The following is a 12,812-nucleotide window of genomic DNA, read 5'->3' on the forward strand; positions in this document are numbered from 1 at the left end:
GTCTGTGTGTGTGAGTGTGTGTGTGTGTGCGTGCACGCAAAATGGTTAGGCTTTTGATGTCAGCTCTTTATCCCTGGCTGGGATGGCGGTTGGTGACCTGAGGGACTTGATGAGCTCATAAAATAGGCTTGTGTGTGTCAGGTTTGTGCGTATGTGTGAATCCTTTTACTTCCAGAGACCGTCCGTTGAGTGATTTATGAATGTTTGTGCTTATGAAATGATCACCCCTAATGTGGCCTAACCAAACTCTCACATTTTTGGTGTCTGGTGTCATCATGGGCAAAATAGCCAGGCTTTTTTATTGTGCCTTCAGTGTGGACTCTTTGAGAGAGCAAGAGCTGGGAATGCTTTAAGGGGCGTTTCCTTGTGGTGGAAGGGGGATGGGAAATGTGTATGTATCTTGTGTGTATGTGTGTGTGTGCACATGCTGGGGAGGGGTGAGTGATTTAGCACTGCTGAAACACCAGCTGTCCATCTGTGCCTGACCCCCATACACACCCTGTACACACTTGAAACACACACCGACACCTAAACTGACACACACGCACACACACACACACACACGCCTCATGTCTAACCTCTGATCTGCTTTTGGCTGACTCTCAAACCTGAAGAACGTCCAGACAAAACACATTCTGTTCACTGGGATCTCCCAGCAAATGCACACACTTAAGTCCTACACAGTCTTCATCAGGCTAAGCAAGATTGCACACTAATCAGCTCAGTTGTCATCGGGCTGCTGCTGCTGTTTCTGCTGCTGCAGTCGGTCTCCATGAATGACTCTGCAAGGTCACTCCCAGCGAGCACACAAACACGCATGGACACACAAAGGAATGCTGAAGAAGAGATGAACTTTGACCCTGATGGACATTCAAAAGTTGAGGTGATAGCTGGATTCCACATTTGTGTAGGTCTCAGTGTCTATGTGTGTGTGTGTGTGTGTGTGTGTGTGTGTGTGCTCGCTCTCAATTGTTTGTTTGTGTGAGTAGGTCAGGGTTGAGACAACTGGAGTCTGGCCTTTGCTTTTTTACCCTCTGGGATGGATTTAATGTGTGTGTGAGCATATGTGTGCTAACCATTTGGCTGGGACTGTAGCTAATTTCTCAGTCAGACACACACAAGCCGCTTCTCTATGCATCCTAGAGGTCAAGCCCCTTTCATTCACCGGTGTGCCCAATCATAGTGGGCTCTTGTTGGGTTTCAGGCAGATGTAACCACACCGTATTAGTCAGTCTGGGGCTATGTTCACACTGCAGGTCAGTTCTGATTTGTTTGCTGTTTCACATTTTTTTTTCATGTACACTACAGTTCAGATTTTATTCAAATGTGACTCATATATATATATGTATATATGTATACATCTGATATGTATCTGATGGATTGCAGTCTGAAGGGTCAGGTTATATATCAGGTCATATATCTGATATAACTGACCTGACGTCACTGAAAGACATGAGCCGCTGTGGTGTAGTGGTTAGCGTTATGGACTTCGGAGAAAATGCCCCGGGTTCCAATCTCCACTAGTAAGCATCATTGATATTTGTCAAGAAGGGCATCCGGAATATAATTCATTGAAAGACTTGGATAAAGTTACTCAACAATGTAGACTACTTCTTCTTGCCATGTATATTAACTTGGCTGTATTGTAAATCACCTCGCTACCTCAATATGATTCAGGGTATCAAATAAATAAATGACTATGTAGGGTTGGGCAACCTATCAATATTTTTAAAATATCGATATTTTGTTCAAGCATATTATTCATATCGATATAGACTGGATTTGATGTGGAGGTCTCATTTTTCAAGATGGCACGCCCGAGTGTCAGCTAGTAACGGCAGCTCTGTATCGTCTGTGGCGTTTTTAGTGTTTAATAGTGTTTAATCGTTATTTATTACTTCCTTTCTGTTTTTTGTGCCATACTGACCCCTTAAGCTATGGATATTGATCTTGTTACATTTGTAGCTTGCCACTTGCTCCATCGAGCAGCTGTTAGCTTTGAGCACCCCTTCGCTACACAGAGCGATGGGATATCCCAGCAGAGATATGAAGGAGGATAGCAGGAGTGACCAGCGAAAAAGACGGTATAAAGGGTGCTGTATAAAGACAGTATCAACAATGTTTACCATCTGTCGTCATGGAGAATGTGAGATGGTACTGCAAGTACAGCATGATTGCACTGAAAAGTGAACATTATATTTAACGTTTTCTATATTTATTTTAAAAAGAATAAAAAAGAAAAGTAACACAGATACCGACCTGAAATGTATTAATTTATTCACAAGACCATATAAACAATGCAATTACAACAAAAAATGGGAATTTGACATATTAGCCTGCAGTGTGAACATAGCCCCGCTCAGTGTATATTTTAATGAAAATCTAGAGTAGCTAAACACACTAAAAGAAGTGACAGCATCTCATGAAAGAGGCCGCTTCAATGAAGAGGAAGGTGATGTTTTCAAGCAAAATTGAATATTTGGACATTGCGTGATATCATACTATTACACTACCATGCTTTTTTCTCTGTGTGTGTGCCCCCAAATGGAGGGCAAGTGGTTTTGAGAGGAGGTCCATGTGGGGTGTAGGTTAAGGTTGATTGAGAGTCAGGTGCAGTATTGACTTTCACTGTGTCTCACTTGAGGCGTAAGTGTGTTTGTCAGTGAAATCTGATGGCACCATCAGCTGCCTGGGACGTGCCTGTCAGAAGGTGTGTGTGTGTGTGTGTGTGGTGTGCCTGGAAGTGAGACTAAGACAGGGCACTGGCAATCTGGTGTTCAAAAGCAACATAATCTTGATCACTTTATATTAGGGCTGGGTGAAATGGACCAAAAACTCATATCCCAATATATTGAGGTTGAATGTCGATATACGATCAGCTGCATGGTGGTTAGCATGTAGGCCACATATCAGGAGATCAGGAAGACCTAGGTTCGAATCTCTGTTTGGGCAACTCTGTGTGGAGTTTGCATGTTGTATGCGTGGGTACTCCGGTTTCTTCCCCCATTCGAAAGACATGCATGTTAGGTTAATTGGTGACTCCAAATCGTCCATAGTCTATGAACTCCATGGATGTAAGTGTGAATGGTTGTTTGTCTATTAGTGCCCTGTGATTGGCTGGCGACCAGTCCAGGGTGTACCCCGCCTCTCGCCCAAAGTCAGCTGGGATAGGCTCCAGCATACTCCAGCGATCCTTGTGAGGATTAAGCTGCATAGAAAATGGATGAATGAATGAATGTTTCAAGACAGTAATCAAGCAACTTTTTCAAAATATGATTAATCAACAATGAATGCCACACAATGCCGAGAAGCACAGGAGAACAGGGACGCATCGACCTCGCCTAACCGACGAGGAGCACTCATTGTTCGAACACACTTTGTAAGAGGCACCGCTGATGCGGTGGAGCTCAGAAGCCGGACGTGAGGGCGCAGCATTTAATAACTGCAGATAATCTTGGTACAACATCAATCGTAGAAATGATGTCATTACAGGTTTTTTGTGGGACTACCGCGTTCCAAACAGAACACTGTGGTTCTTACCAATAAGCGGCGAGACCACGCTGCTTCTGGCTTCTGCAACAGTTTAGCAGATATTTCACATTCATGTTCACAAACACAGAGCTTGAAGGGCGGGGAAAGCAAAGCTTGGAGAGAGGGCTGAGAGTGTATCGTGCCTACAGCCACGGCCATAAGGAACCCTGCTCCTCTGTGACATCACAAAAGAACAGTTTTGCAGCGCCCTGTGAAACCAAGCGTTTTGAGCCATCCCAAACTTCTTTCAGGGCTCACTTCCAAATATGCAAACCTCATTATCTGAAACATTCATCCTTTAACACGAGAATACAACATTCTAACTAAAGGTGCCCTTTAAAGCATGCACAGATCTCCGCAAAACACAAATTGTATCAACATCAATTTGAACATTGTCATGTAGGAGTGCAGAAATAAAGAAAGATGAAGAATGTCGAACAAAACTGTTAACAAAAGTGCAATAATACACCAGTCCACTCGGAAAAACACAACAAAACCACAGCTTCCTTGACAACGCTATCAATCACAATACGTGACTGTACAAATACAATCCACTCGTGTTATTTGACTCATTCCTCCTCGTTCCCCGCTGTTTTAGTATAAGGCTTTGTAGGGTAATCCCTCTGTAGTTCAATGTTTATTTATTCTAGTTGTCTCTTCAGGATGGATTTGGACATGAATAAATGATATAATTGTGTGTGCCTGTCCCTCTGTCAGCGTGTCCATCCCTTGGGGCTGCTCAGACTAAACAAACAGCTGTTTCTATGTGGCAGGGAAGAGCCACTAGAGTCTTCTGTTTAGTGGTCCATTTCAGCACACACACATTCCCAAATCCCCCGTGCTCCTCATCTTTTACCTGCTCTGCTCTGTTGCATTTTTTTTTTTTGTTCCTTACGTTGTTGGCCGTTTCCATCGCTCTCTTCAGAGGTCTCACTGCTGCATTGCTCTCTCGCTCTCAGACTGAGAGGAATGTCACTCCATATGACCTCTCACCTACAACAAGGAGGGGTGCCGTTATAAAGGAGGGAACAAGGGGGCAGCTGCAGTCATGTGCCCAAGCCTGGAGGGAAATGCACATGTTGCACACATAGTGCTCAGTGGTTTGCAAAGTGCAGAACCTTAAATTCCTGTAGAAATGCACATATGTGACTTGAGATGTGAGGGAAAAGTTGCAAGATACTGCTGTGGTCTCACTGCATATGTGTGTGTGTGTGTGTGTGTGTGTGAGGAGAAGCAAGTGGAGTGCAGCCCCTCACAAAGCCGATTATTGTTTGTGTGAGGGAGCCTGAGGGGAGGTGGGCAGTGTAATTGGTTAAGACTATTGTGTCTCACTTTGCCTATTCTCCCTGTCACGGAGGATGTCATTACAGTGGCTCTCGAACCCGCCGCCATTCCCACTGACTGGCTGGGGATCATCGAGGTCTTTTTAGAGATGAATTATCCTTGACATAATCAATTATAGCTCCTCTTTATTCAGCACGGAACATCTTGTGCTCTGCCAGTGTTACTAAAACCACGTTCACTTCAATTTAACATGGATACTAAAGATATTAAGTATGATAAAATGTATAAAAGCCATTGCTTTGGCCTAAAAATCTTAATGATGTGATGTTAGTAATATTAACCTAGCATTGTGACGCATTTTTTACTTTTGTTCACTGTCTTTGGTGTACATCTGATGTTTAATCATGTTTTTTTTTTCATGAATGACATTCCTCAAACTTTTCATCAACTAAAATGGCTTTCCTGTCCATGGTTATAGTGCCAACTGTTGCTAAGGCATGCACTTGACAGTGATAGACAACCACTGTGGATGGAGATTTTGCTCACCCTAGTATGGGGAGAATTGACCATCTAATAGTGGTTTATGTCGAGTGGCCATTCGGTGTATGCTTAATTAAGAACATACAAAAGTTCTCAAGTTTCTCTTTTGCAGTTGGAATAGTTGGAACACTATTTTAAACTATAGTAACTATAGCTAAAGCGCTTATTTGTTATTTTGTTCTCTCCATATTGTCAAAGGGCATGGTGAAAAAGTAGCATCATTAACAAGACAGTGATGCATTACATGTGAATAAGTAATCACTCAAGTCAGCTTCGCCTTAGCGACCCCTGTTTGTCAGAGAGGAAGTGTTTAATATCAGCACAGCTTCTGTCTTGAATTACCCATCATTCTACACAGGAAGTCATCCCTTACGATTCAGGGCAACTCATTGGCTGTTAATTGTTTCCTTTCGTATGGAAGTGTACACGGAGGATGTTGTGCTTGTGAGTGTGAAATTCTTTGAGTTCACTTTCCACAGTTATTATTCCACAGTTTGGATTACTTGAATATAAAGGGAGTGTGCTTATGTGTGCCGGTGCCGTTGCATGTCTACTTATCCTTTGGGATGAACAAGTGCATGCTTAATTGTCGATACTGGATGTCGACATTGCCTATGAAAGAAGTAAATGGTACATAATGACGATGAAAAACGCTTCTATTGTTTCGCTATACAATTACCCCACATGCTTATGCCTGCACACACCATTAAAGATAATTGTGGGGATTAGATGTATACTTTGTGTAGCATGTAAATGTTTCTGTGATTACTGTGCACGAGACAACCTCCAATTGGGCCGTAATGACATGCTTCAATTCAACCAATCACAGGCTTTTCTTCAGATTGAGTCATTTCACTTGACAAGGAGACTCTCGTGTGCTTCGTTTCTATCTTTAGGAGCACTTCAATCTGGAAATGTGGGAGGGAACATTTTATTGCGGGCCCACCGCTGTGCATTAAATCTGGTCTGCTCTGCAGCGAGCAAAGGGACAAATGAACTGAAGATTGAATGAGGAAATAAGAAAAACAGGACAGGTGGTGTGTGTAATGTCATAGACGTCAAAATATTCTGCAGGAAACATCAAAGCACACAAGCATTTTATGTTGCCGGGTGAACGCAGCAGTGATGTTTGGAAACTAGTCCCATTTTCCAAACTTTCCCACCCAACTTTCCCAGAAGATGCTTTGGCTGGTGTACATGTCACCACATCGGAGATAGTGAAGCTTTGTCTCAGGGCAAGAGCGAAAACAGACGTGCACACGCACACACACTTTTTTTTATGGCACTGTGCCCTGATCCCAGTGATCCACAAAGTGTCCCACCTTGACACCACCACCCCCTGCCCCCAACCCTCTTTCCTTCTCCTCCCTCTTTTCTCTCCCCTGCTGTGGGTCTCCTCAGGCGCATGAATGGAAGTCTTTATTCCCGGGAGAACTGGTGGGAAGAACGAGAGAACGAGAAACAGGGACGGGTGGGGGGCATGGGGGGCTATTGGTATAGAGTGGAGAGGTGGTGGTGGGGGTGGGGGGGGGCTGGGGGATTCTGTGAGAGTGACCGCAAGATCAACACAGCGCTACAGCTCTCTCTCACTTTTCCCTCCTTTTCTTTGCATGCCCCCCCCAGCCAGGTTTTTAAGTGCTGCGGATACAAAGCCGCGTTAGAATTCATGGTGTTTGTTTGCAGAGGGGCTGCATTCGTGTGTGTGTGCGTGTGTGTGTGGCTGTCAGAAACAGATCACAGGGAAGCGGTTCTATGAATGGAGCTAGAGACAAAGTTGGGGGGCTTTGAAGAGGAGGGGGTGTTAGTTCCCACAGGGGTAGAATGGTCAGCTCCAGAGAGGAGAAACGTGGGTACGAAAAGAAGGGATGAGACTAAAGGCGGGGATGGGGGCTCAAGGCCACAGGGGGCACTGGGAGGCAAAAACTGACAGGGTGTGTGTGTGTGTGTGTGTGTGTGTGTGAAGGGGAAAAGTGGATCATATCATGATAAGGCATCAGAGTGAACAAATCGCAAATGTTCGAGCTACCTCACTCCTTGTTTTTCTGCTGGTTTTTCTGCTCCCTCCCTTGCTGCTGTTGCTGCTCTCATTCTTTCACTAACCCCCTCCCCTCCCCACTCCAATTCTACCCCTCTCTCTTTTTCTGTGCCCCTACCCCCACCCCCCTTTTGTGTGTCTGTCTGGACAGCTGCCCAGTTCCATACACAGGGAAAAATGAAACACTCTAACCACCGGGCATGCTGCCAAATAAAGGGCTGTGAAAAACTATTTGAAGGGCAGCATGTTTGTGTGTCTGTGTGTGTGTGTGTGTGTAGCTTGCCCCTGTGTATACATGTACATGTGTGTGTGTGTGTGTGCTCTGTCATGAGATCTGGGTGTGCCCTTGTGCTAGGGTGTTCTTTCCCGGTATGCACTAGTGCAGCCAGGGTTGCTCCATGTATGAGGGAAAAGTTCCACTTGTGAGTTTACACAAGAGTGGAAAACAAGAGGCTGAATGAGAGCAAAGCTGCGGGAGGGGCTGTTACATAGCAAAATGGAGAAGAGGGGAGTGCAACCCTCTACACACATCCATACCTCTGTTTACCTGCTGCAGAGTGACAGTGTTCCCTTCACGCATTTGCCAGTCTTTGACATTATGCTGACTCAAGTGACTCGTCGCCTCTCACTTGGGTGATTGCAGCACTTAGTCACTTATTATCCATGACCTCCTCCACTGCGCGCTGATGGTTACATCACCAGTGGGAGGACATTTGCACACTTCCATATCTGACTTTACCATTTGGGTGGTAAAAACCCATGCGTGTTATTGCAGCGTTGACCCAGAAGAAGACATGCAAGAAAAAAAGGTTGTCGACTGAACTGTGGAGTATGACCCTCAACCCCTCAACTCAGGGTTGAAAGCCTCAGGGGCGAGTGCTATGTAATCACATCAAATAAGTTTGTTTTGGGTGTGGTCTTTCTAATATACAATATATATGTCAGCACAACCTGCTAAAGCAAGAACAGTGGTGGTTAAAACCTTGTAATCATGCCTAGGATTGGCTGCTGCTGTCAAAACCGCTGCCCCCTGCTGCAAGCCTGTGAGAGTGCATGTAGATCATAAGGCACATTCAAAACTGCAGCACTTTGAGATGGCAAACCTTTGCTAAGGCATAACCATTCATCTAATTTAAAATCAATATCTAAATGAGGGGAAATAGCCAATAGAAGAATCTGAATGTGTTAAAATGGCTTTACAGAATTAATACATCCGATTTAATAAAGATCAATGCCTCACTGCACAGTACCACTTTCCATGGTACTATTTCTACTACCTGTTCAGCCAAAGTTCTAAGTGTGTCTGGTTAATACCCAGCTGGTGATTTAAATCACTGCCAGTGACTGATGACCAATACCTTAGCTTTGGATGCTGCAGTATTATACTCCACAGGCTCCACTTTGCTGCTGCAGTTCCTCATTCTCTGAGAAGTAAACACTCCTCCGTTAATGTCGTCTGTTATTATATCTTGTTCCAACTGACAGAATACTACAGCACGGTCTTTACAGGTACTTGGGGTATTATTATGAATTGGAAAACAAAATTAGATAATGTATCAAAAGTGTTCTAGAGCTGACACACAAACTGCTAATGTTAATGAAAACATGAACGTCAGTGCAGGTACTATATGTCAAAATACACAAGATCAGTCAATACATAATAATACAATCAAACTTATGTACAAATGGAAAACAGAAACTGTGACAACATAATTTGGCCTGTGATATACTGACATTACATATTTGTGATGTATTCAGTATAAGGGTTGGGTGATATGGACCTCTGCATATGCAGTATCGCAATATTTTTGGGATATGTCATGATACGATGATATAAAAAATACAAAATTGAAATTTCAACTGAGTCTTCTATAAAAAACTACAAACGTTAAACCATAAAATGAAATACACATACACTAACTTTTCTAATGGGATGTCGTGGTTAGTGAGGGAGGCGAAGGAGGGGCGATCTGGTACAGCCATGGAGATCTGTCTTGTGCTTTTTCTGGTGGAATTTTCACTTCTAAAATGTTGATTTGGGTGGTGTAGAGGCCTCGGTTGGCATCATACTTTCAGCTGCCGCCAGGTTGAGCACCCATTATGCGCCAGAGGCGTGGGTGCGCCGCACTGTGCTGGTCTCACACAAACCACACAAGCTAACCCAGCTAGCGTCCACTAAAGTTCTAGAAGTGGAGATTTAGCCAACTTTCGCCGGCGTTCATCACCATTTCAACCTGTGTATTGTTCAGTGTTTTGATTTTGTACCATGATTGAGCGATCTGCAAGTAAATACTTCCACACACGAACGTTCCTTCTCCTCAGCATGACAGCATTTCATTCATATCATTTCATTTTGTTTACATTTGATCATTTCTTATACCGGTATATTTCACACACAGGTACACGGTACACTAGTGGTGCAAATGTGAATGACACCTCTCATAACTAAAATGAAAGAAAAAATGTTGCGATAATATTGAATATCAATGATATTTTGTAGCATAATTATCAACCAGCAAAATTTCATATTGTGACAGACCTAATCGCTTCCTATAAATGGGAGAGTTCTGCTCACATGGCAACTGCCATTGCACGCTATCCCTAGTTATTTGTGTGACTATTAGAGTTTGTTTTCCCTGGAGATGAATCATGCATTGTTTGTGGCATAGAGGACAGGCTAGAGGGGAGGAAGCTATGGACACAAAGCTGAACTAGTGCCAATAAATCAACCTTAACTGGGATGGGGGGATGTTTTTTCTTCTTTTTGTTGTTGTATTTTCCTCTCCTCTTAATGGTAAGAGCTTTGTCTTTAACATGTGTGTTAAAGTTCATAATGTGTGGTTAGTAAAAAGGACATATTTTGTGAGCACGTTTTTTTTTCCCATATTATTGGCTGTTTGTACTACATTAACCTGCAGCAGTAAGTAAAATGAGAAAGTGTGTGTGTATCGGTTGCCTGTCATCTTAGACCCCCATCATCTCTTCTCCTGTGTCAGTGTACACTAGCATACATGCATTCAATTGCACCACCATTGTGTGTGTGTGTGTGTGTGAGTATTTTCTGGCTTTATTAATCATTCATGCTGCTCAGTGATTGCGTGAGTGTGTGTTCTCAAGCTTGCATGTTGGGTTAATCAGTGGGTATGAGAATGCGCCATTATAAACAGCCTCTGCAGCAAGCGTGCAAGGACAACCCGAGTGTCACTGCCTGACTGAGAGAGAGCAAGAGAGAGATGCAAGATGAGGGAGAAAATAGAGTGGTTGATGAAATGAGGGTAAAACCACACATTGGCAAGCTGAAATATAGAAAATAAGCACTTTCTTTTCCAGTAAGTACTCTGTGATGACTATATTATATATTCAGTGCTGGTTGTGTCTGCATATCTGTCTGCAAGAAGCTAATTATCTGGCAAGATGCTGAACCATCTTGATTAAAATTGGCGCCCTGGCTGTGCGCATTTATGTTTTGGTAACCGATAGAGTGAACAAAGAGTAAAAGCTTTTATAATGTACATCTCGTGTGCGTGTGCGCTTGCATGCGTACATGCTGAGAGGCTCGCCTGTGGTTAGGTTACATCTTCCTGCAGCGCAGCTGAGCAGTGTCTTGTTGCGTCATACTGAGTCTGTTAATAACAGGCTAAACCACAAAGGCAGTCCACTGCTCCATTTCTCATCTTCCTGCAGCCACTGATTATGTGGTCGTGACACGTTAAGCGGCGTATTGTTGTATAACAGCATGTCAGGCCTTCGCATTCCTTGATATCTAAGTGGTTCAGAGTAAACTAGCAGGTGTGGATTCAAAGTGGACTTTGCACTTGTGGCCATATGCTGAAAAATGTTGCCATGTTGCCATCATGGTGTCAGCATCCTTTTTGTTAGCAGTTCACCAAAAGATCATTTGTAATTTATTGTCTTTGTCATCATTTTTACAGTGAAATGCTGTCCGTTGTGGCTGGCATAAAAAAAAGAGACCTAACTTCCAGCATGCCTAAGTTTTGTTTTCAGGCCTCATACACATATAGTGTAATTTACTGGGCAAATAAACACAATGACAGAAATATCATATCAAAGCATGCCTGGATGGAAAGAGCTAGCTTTACCGTCTTTGGTGCCAGTAGTCAAAACTAGAGCAGTCAAAAATAATGTGTTAATGGCGGTAACTCATTTATTTAATGAATCAAATACAATTCTTTTTTGTGTGTAATTGACACATGCATACCAGAGCAAGCACGCCGCTTTCTTACGATGACAGACAGACGGCAGAGTTCCCCCACTGTGCTTTCGAAGCACACGTCTCCCCACAATCACTTTAACTTTAGTTCTAACTTCATTCTGACCTGAACACATCAACAGCAACAGCAGTATAATTCCAACACCAACAACTGTATGTATATCCAACTCACACACATCTATAGTCCGTTCATCCTGGGAACGACACCTTATCATTCTCATTACAAGAATGATTGACATATTGAGTTCATTTGGAGCTGCTAATGCATACAAATATATCTAATACTGTCCGTTATCTTTCAGCTAATTAATGAATAAATGGGAATATTTCAGACGTACTTGCTAATGGTGATTAATCATAATAATTAATTTTGAAATGGTGATTAATCTGATTCAAATTTGTAATTATTTGACAGCCCGGGTAAAAGCAAGACTTCAAAAAACAATGTAAGTTATTATTGTGCATGCAAGTAAAAGGACATTCAAGGACACGCCGAGTTACACTACTGTGTTTTATACACTGTGTGCAGTGAGACTTCACCAGCCTTAGCCCCCAGCTCACGCAGCATGCAACATCCTTGCCACAGGAATTTAATTGCTCTGTAAACAAGCCTTTTGTTTGGCTGTGCACTGTTTGCTCGTGCACACAAGCTGTATTAAAACCCTCGGTCAGTCCTGCAGTGAAGAGGGTGCGGGGATCTCAGAGCACAAGAAATTAATGACAAAATATGTACATTATAAAATGATCTTACAGTGTAGCCTGATATTATGAACACAGGAAATTCATTCATTCTTTTTCTACCGCTTATCCTCACGAGGGTCGCGGGGGGTGCTGGAGCCTATCACAGCTGTCTTCGGGTGAGAGGCGGGGTACACCCTGGACTGGTCACTAGCCAATCACAGGGCACATATAGACAATCAACCAATCACACCACACTCATATTCATACCTATGGATTAACCAATTAATATGCATGTTAATGGAATGTCTGAGGAAGCTGGAGAAAACCCACGTATGCACAGGGAGAACATGCAAACTCCAATGGAATCGAACTTGGGTCTTCTAACTGTGTGGCCTGCACATTAACCACTCAATCACCGTGCAGCCACACAGGAAATTATTATTGTTTAATGGTTGCTCAATGTTTGTATCCTTTCTCTCTGCTCTTTGCTATGTAATCATGTCTTGTCAT

General features: G+C 43.2%; 1 protein-coding gene across 1 annotated transcript in view; it reads left to right on the forward strand.

Annotated features, from left to right (window-relative positions):
* setbp1 (SET binding protein 1) overlaps window positions 1-12,812 on the forward strand; it is a 40,325-nt gene that overhangs the window by 14,208 nt on the left and 13,305 nt on the right. The gene's annotated exons all lie outside the window — the stretch shown is intronic.

This window comes from Doryrhamphus excisus, linkage group LG3 (assembly GCF_037039965.1).
Source record: "Doryrhamphus excisus strain RoL-2023G ecotype Guam linkage group LG3, RoL_Dexc_Guam_v1.1, whole genome shotgun sequence".
NCBI lineage: Eukaryota > Metazoa > Chordata > Actinopteri > Syngnathiformes > Syngnathidae > Doryrhamphus > Doryrhamphus excisus.